Source organism: Penaeus japonicus, unplaced genomic scaffold (genome assembly GCF_977035675.1).
Source record: "Penaeus japonicus unplaced genomic scaffold, GWHDUDI00000001_assembly GWHDUDI00000032, whole genome shotgun sequence".
In the NCBI taxonomy this organism is placed as follows: domain Eukaryota; kingdom Metazoa; phylum Arthropoda; class Malacostraca; order Decapoda; family Penaeidae; genus Penaeus; species Penaeus japonicus.
Window position 1 is genome coordinate 26,909,398 of NW_028234434.1, and position 7,500 is coordinate 26,916,897.

General features: G+C 39.7%; 1 protein-coding gene across 5 annotated transcripts in view; it reads right to left on the reverse strand.

Moving 5' to 3' along the window:
• The window catches only part of nwk (FCH and double SH3 domains nervous wreck), a 79,982-nt gene that overhangs the window by 47,744 nt on the left and 24,738 nt on the right, over nt 1-7,500 (reverse strand). The gene's annotated exons all lie outside the window — the stretch shown is intronic.

A 7,500-nucleotide genomic window follows, 5' to 3' on the forward strand; every position in this document is an offset into this window, starting at 1 on the left:
AGAAAAAGAGGGTTAAAAATAGCATTAATGCCATGAATCTGTGTATATTTGCAGGGAGGCATTCAACTGTTTGAAACTGTTAAAAGGTTCAAATGATTTATAAAAGATAGTTTGGGTTTTAGATTCGAAAAACAAATAAGGATTTTAATATCAAATTGTGGATATATTCTGTTCGCCATATTCTCCCTTCCGTATTTATCTAATTTCATATAATACTTTTCTTTCTTTTAAATCATAGTGGTCCAACTAAGAGCCACAATGATATATTCTTATTGTCCGCGAACACTCATATTAGCAAATTCATAAATCAAAAAGAAAAAAAAAAAATATTGAAGTACCTGGGCCTCTTGTCATATGCATGTGAAATATATTACTAGGTTGCTAAAATAACGACGCTTTTTATCTCATCTCACGTCTCACTTGGTGGTAAGAATATGAGCAACATTATTTTTTTTTTTCATAAACTCAGAACCTTTAATAAAGCTCTTAAATCTCTTTGGTGTCTTTACGTACAGGCACTGTCTAGAACCTTTATATCACTATAAGATCATGCAAAACACACACGCACACACACACACACACACACACACACACACAAAGACAGACACACACACACACCCAAACACACACACACACACAAAGACACACACACAATGAGACACACACACACACACACAAACACACACACACACACACACAAAGACAGACACACACACACACCCAAAGACGCACACACAATGAGACACACGCACACACACACACACAGACACACACAATCCCCCCCCCCACACACACACATCAAAGCTACCACCAAAACCGAGGTCGAACCGCCCTCACTAAAATCAACGGAAGAAACTGTTAGAAAGATATTTCACCGAAGACTATAATAGCAGCGGTAAATTACACGAACGTTTTTTTCATTTTTTCTTCAATCTTTCTTTCCAAATTTGGATGCACCGCAAAGGAGCAACATGGAAATCAATTTCAAAGGATGATTGCATGTGTCACGCCTGGTCTGGCGAAGGAAAATGGCTGTCTGTGTCTTTTCTTTCTCTGAAAACGGATTATTCCTATTGTTGTTGTTGTTGTTGTTATTGTTCCAAAACCTGTAACGAATAACGGGGGCTTGAGTTACAAGGGGAAGCTCTAGTAAATAAATAAAAACAGCGGGGGAGAGAGAAGCTCAAATGTCCCTGGCTGGAAAAAGAAGGAAAATAACAGGCTGTGTAGGACGAATAGTTACGTAATCAAGGCAATCATATCAGATTGTATGTATGTATGTATATATATATATATATATATATATATATATATATATATATATATATATATATATATATGTATATATATATATATATATATGTATATATATATATACATATGTATGTATGTATATATATATATATATATATATATATATATATATATATATAACAATAATAATAATAATAATAATAGAGAGTAAACGTAAACATACAATGTAGTAGAAAGTATCGCCACGATATATTTTCATATGAAAATCAATTAGTTCTCGAAAAATTCCTTCATCTTGGTAAGTCATCTTCCAAGAAAACAACTTACGGAATAATAATTGCAATAATATAGACGGTATTTAATCGTTTTGTGTGTGTGTGTGTGTGTGTGTGTGTGTGTGTGTGTGTGTGTGTGTGTGTGTGTGTGTGTGTGTGTGTGTGTGTGTGTGTGTGTGTGTGTGTGTGTGTGTGTGCAGAAAACATTCCCATGTATTCCCATGAGTAAAATCATCAGAGCAAAGCTTGATTGCATAATTGGAAAGATTACTGCCAATATATCAGCTCATATCACCAAATCCATTCTCATGAATTGTTGCATTCACTATATTTATATCACGACCTATGGTGTCCACACAAATAGTGTTTAGAAAAGTATTCGACCAGTTTAGGTTCAATTTCTTTTCAGCATATGTTTTCTTTCCCCCTTTTTGTTGGTTCGTTTTTCTCTTACCCTTATCTTTCTCTCTCTCTTTCCTTATTTCCTCTCCCCCCTCTACCCTTTTCCTTTCCCAACGCTCTCTTTCCTTCTCCCTATATCCCCCTTCCCTCTTTCTTTCCCTCCGCACTAACCTTCTCCCTCTTAAACGCAGAACAAAACCACACCTGTTAACACGTTTTTCTCTCATCCCTCTCTTTCTCTCTCTCTCTTTCCTTATTTCCTCCTCCCCCCTCTACCTTTTTCCTTTCCCAACGCCCTCTTTCCTTCTCCCTACCTCCCTCTTTCTTTCTCTCCGCACTAACCTTCTCCCTCTTTAACACAGAACAAAACCACACCTGTTAACACGTTTTTCTCTCACCCTCTCTTTCTCTCTCTCTTTCCTTATTTCCTCCTCCCCCCCCTCTACCCTTTTCCCTTTCCCAACGCCCTCTTCCCTTCTCCCTACCTCCCCCTTCCCCCTTTCTTTCCCTCTTTCTTTCTTCTCCCTCTTAAACGCAGAACAAAACCACACCTGTTAACATGTTTTTCTCTTATCCCCCTCTTTCCTTATTTTCTACCCCCCCTCTACCCTTTAACTTTCCCAACGCCCTCTTCCCTTCTCCCTACCTCCCCCTTCCCCCTCTCTTTCCCTCTTTCTTTCTTCTCCCTCTTAAACGCAGAACAAACCCACGCCCGTTTACACTCATGACACATTATTTTCATTTTCAACGCGTTGGGATGAGATCGACTCTCGTCCCTCTCCCTCGTCCCTCTCCCTCGTCCCTCGTCCCTGGCTTATTAACGCCAGACGTGTGACCTCCTTTGACACATTTTAACTTCACGGCCTTCCTCCTTCTCCCTCCCCCCCCCCCCCCCCCCGCCACCCCCGTTATGTAATCAGGCTGTTAATGAGTTGTTATCCGGTTTGAGAGAGGGAGGGTAGGAGGGAGGGGGGACGAGGGAGAGAGGGAGGGAGGGAGAGAGGACGAGGGAGGGAGGGAGGGAGGGAGAAGGAGAGAGGAGGAGGAGGGAGGGAGAGGACGAGAGAGAGAGAGGAGACGAGGGAGAGAGAGAGTGGGGAGACGAGGGGAGGAGAGAGAGAGAGAGAGAGAGAGAGAGAGAGAGAGAGAGAGAGAGAGAGAGAGAGAGAGAGAGAGAGAGAGAGAGAGAGACAGAGAGATAGATAGATAGATAGATAGATAGAGAGAGAGATAGGTAGGAAGAGAGAAAGAGAGAGGGAGGGAGGGAGGGAGGGAGGGAGAAAGAAAGAAAAAGAGAGAGAGACAAAGAGAAAGAAGAAGATAACGAAAAAAGAGAGAGAGAGGGGAAAATGATGAGAAAGAGCAAGTGAAAGAAAAAGAAAGAGAGAGAAAGAAAATGATAACAAAAGTGAGGAAAACGATAGGGAGAAGGAAAACAAGATTACTGCCAAGGAAAATGGTGGTATAATCACATCATTGAGAAGAGGAAAGGGAAGTAAACAAGGACGAAAGAGTATTCTCAAATGAGGGAGAATAGGATGAAGAAAAACAGAAGTAAAAGTGGAGGCAGAAATCTGAAGATTAAATAAATAACTATAATAGTAATGATGATGATAATTAGAATAATGATGATGATGATAAAATGATTAAAAAAACAATGACTATAACAATAATAATAACAATAATAATAATAATAATAGTGATGATAATAATAATAATTCGAGGTATTAATATTGATAATGATAATCATATTGGTAATAATAAAAATAACAAGATAAGAAATTGAAAAGAGTATGACATCGATAATAATAATAAAAATTATAGTAATGATAATGATAATTACATAAACAATAAATATCTTGATAATAACAATAACAATAAAAATAATAACGCAAATAACAATAATAACCATAAACACCGTCGAAGATGAACACATACACACGGGCGTTCCTCAGCGAAACAGGGTGAAAAACCCAAGAAAATATGGGCGTGGGCGTACGAGACCCTTCCCTCCAGCCGCCTGCCGTCTCGTGGGTAACAAATAGCCCTTTTTTCGTGGGTCGATCGCTCCCATTTGAGCTTATCACCTGAACCCCGGGATCTCTTAGCTGTTCGATCGTACCACAAGCCCGAAAAAAAAGAAAAAACAGCCTGGCGATGAATTAAATCCGGGTTATAATAAGGATAAATCACTGTTACTTTAAAAAAGCCTGGCGATGAAGTAAAATCCGGGTTATAATAAGGATGAATCACTGTTACTTTAAAAAAGCATGGCGATGAGGTAAAATCCGGGTTATAATAAGGATGAATCACTGTTATTTTAAAAAAGCCTGGCGATGAAGTAAAATCCGGGTTATAATAAGGATGAATCACTGTTACTTTAAAAAAGCCTGGCGATGAAGTAAAATCCGGGTTATAATAAGGATGAATCACTGTTATTTTAAAAAAGCCTGGCGATGAAGTAAAATCCGGGTTATAATAAGGATAAATCACTCTTATTTTTAAAAAGCCTGGCGATGAAGTAAAATCCGGGTTATAATAGGGATAAGTCGATGTTACTTTCCGTCCTTCTGTTTGGGTGTTTCGGGGACTTCCGTCGCGACTAAATCGCCTTGGGTGTTGCTCTGAGGCGAGCGAGATACAGATAGCGAAATAGGGTAGAGACGAGATATAGATAGCGAAATGGGGCGAAGACAGCGAGATACAGACAGCGAATTTGGGTAGAGACGAGATACAGATAGCGAAATGGGGTGAAGACAGCGAGATACAGATAGCGAAAGAGGGTAAAGACAGCGAGATACAGATAGCGAAAGAGGGTAGAGACAGCGAGATACAGATAGCGAAAGTGGGTAAAGACAGCGAGATACAGATAGCGAAAGAGGGTAGAGACAGCGAGATACAGATAGCGAAATAGGGTAAAGACAGCGAGATACAGATAGCGAAAGAGGGTAAAGACAGCGAGATACAGATAGCGAAAGAGGGTAAAGACTGCGAGATACAGATAGCGAAATAGGGTAGAGACAGCGAGATACAGATAGCGAAAGAGGGTAAAGACAGCGAGATATAGATAGCGAAAGAGGGTAAAGACAGAGAGATACAGATAGCGAAAGAGGGTAAAGACAGCGAGATACAGATAGCGAAAGAGGGTAAAGACAGCGAGATACAGACAGCGAAAGAGGGTAGAGGCAAGATACAGATAGCGAAAGAGGGTAAAGACAGCGAGATACAGACAGCGAAAGAGGGTAGAGGCAAGATACAGATAGCGAAAGAGGGTGAAGACAGCGAGATACAGACAGCGAAAGAGGGTAAAGACAGCGAGATACAGATAGCGAAAGAGGGTAAAGACAGCGAGATACAGACAGCGAAAGAGGGTAGAGGCAAGATACAGATAGCGAAAGAGGGTAAAGACAGCGAGATACAGATAGCGAAAGAGGGTAAAGACAGCGAGATACAGACAGCGAAAGAGGGTAGAGGCAAGATACAGATAGCGAAAGAGGGTAAAGACAGCGAGATACAGACAGCGAAAGAGGGTAGAGGCAAGATACAGATAGCGAAAGAGGGTAAAGACAGCGAGATACAGACAGCGAAAGAGGGTAAAGACAGCGAGATACAGACAGCGAAAGAGGGTAGAGACGAGATACAGATAGCGAAATAGGGTAAAGACAGCGAGATACAGATAGCGAAATAGGGTAGAGACAGTGAGATACAGATAGCGAAAGAGGGTAGAGACGAGATACAGATAGCGAAATAGGGTAGAGACAGTGAGATACAGATAGCGAAAGAGGGTAGAGACGAGATACAGATAGCGAAATAGGGTAAAGACAGCGAGATACAGATAGCGAAAGAGGGTAGAGACAGCGAGATACAGATAGCGAAAGAGGGTAAAGACAGCGAGATACAGATAGTGAAAGAGGGTAAAGACAGCGAGATACAGATAGCGAAATAGGGTAGAGACAGCGAGATACAGATAGCGAAAGAGGGTAAAGACAGCGAGATACAGATAGTGAAAGAGGGTAGAGACAGCGAGATACAGATAGCGAAATAGGGTAGAGACAGCGAGATACAGATAGCGAAAGAGAGTAAAGACAGCGAGATACAGATAGCGAAATAGGGTAGAGACAAGATATAGATAGCGAAAGAGAGTAAAGACAGCGAGATATAGATAGCGAAATAGGGTAGAGACAAGATATAGATAGTGAAAGAGGGTAAAGACAGCGAGATACAGATAGAGAAATAGGGTAGAGACAAGATATAGATAGCGAAAGAGGGTAGAGACGAGATACAGATAGCGAAAGAGGGTAAAGACAGCGAGATACAGATAGCGAAATAGGGTAGAGACAAGATATAGATAGCGAAAGAGGGTAAAGACAGCGAGATACAGATAGAGAAATAGGGTAGAGACAAGATATAGATAGCGAAAGAGAGTAAAGACAGCGAGATATAGATAGCGAAATAGGGTAGAGACAAGATATAGATAGCGAAAGAGGGTAGAGACAGCGAGATACAGATAGAGAAATAGGGTAGAGACAAGATATAGATAGCGAAAGAGGGTAGAGACAGCGAGATACAGATAGCGAAAGAGGGTAAAGACAGCGAGATACAGATAGAGAAATAGGGTAGAGACAAGATATAGATAGCGAAAGAGAGTAAAGACAGCGAGATATAGATAGCGAAATAGGGTAGAGACAAGATATAGATAGTGAAAGAGGGTAAAGACAGCGAGATACAGATAGCGAAATAGGGTAGAGACAAGATATAGATAGTGAAAGAGGGTAGAGACGAGATACAGATAGCGAAAGAGGGTAGAGACGACATATAGATAACGGAATAGGGTAAAGACAACGATATATAGATAACGAAATAGGGTAAAGACAACGATATATAGATAACGAAATAGGGTAAAGACAACGATATATAGATAACGAAATAGGGTAAAGACAACGATATATAGATAACGAAATAGGGTAAAGACAACGATATATAGATAACGAAATAGGGTAAAGACAACGATATATAGATAACGAAATAGGGTAAAGACAACGATATATAGATAACGAAATAGGGTAAAGACAACGATGTATAGATAACGAAATAGGGTAAAGACAACGATGTATAGATAACGAAATAGGGTAAAGGCAACGATGTATAGATAACGAAATAGGGAAAAAACAACGATGTATAGATAACGAAATAGGGTAAAGACAACGATATAAAGATAACGAAATAGGATAAAGACAACGATATATAGATAACGAAATAGGGTAAAGACAACGATATATAGATAACGAAATAGGGTAAAGACAACGATGTATAGATAACGAAATAGGGTAAAGACAACGATGTATAGATAACGAAATAGGGTAAAGACAACGATATATAGATAACGAAATAGGGTAAAGACAACGATGTATAGATAACGAAATAGGGTAAAGACAACGATGTATAGATAACGAAATAGGGTAAAGACAACGATATATAGATCACCTTTTACCGAAGAAAATTTGATTTTATTTATAATATAGGATGACATTCATTTATTCATGAGGATTTAGAAATTAATACATAATCG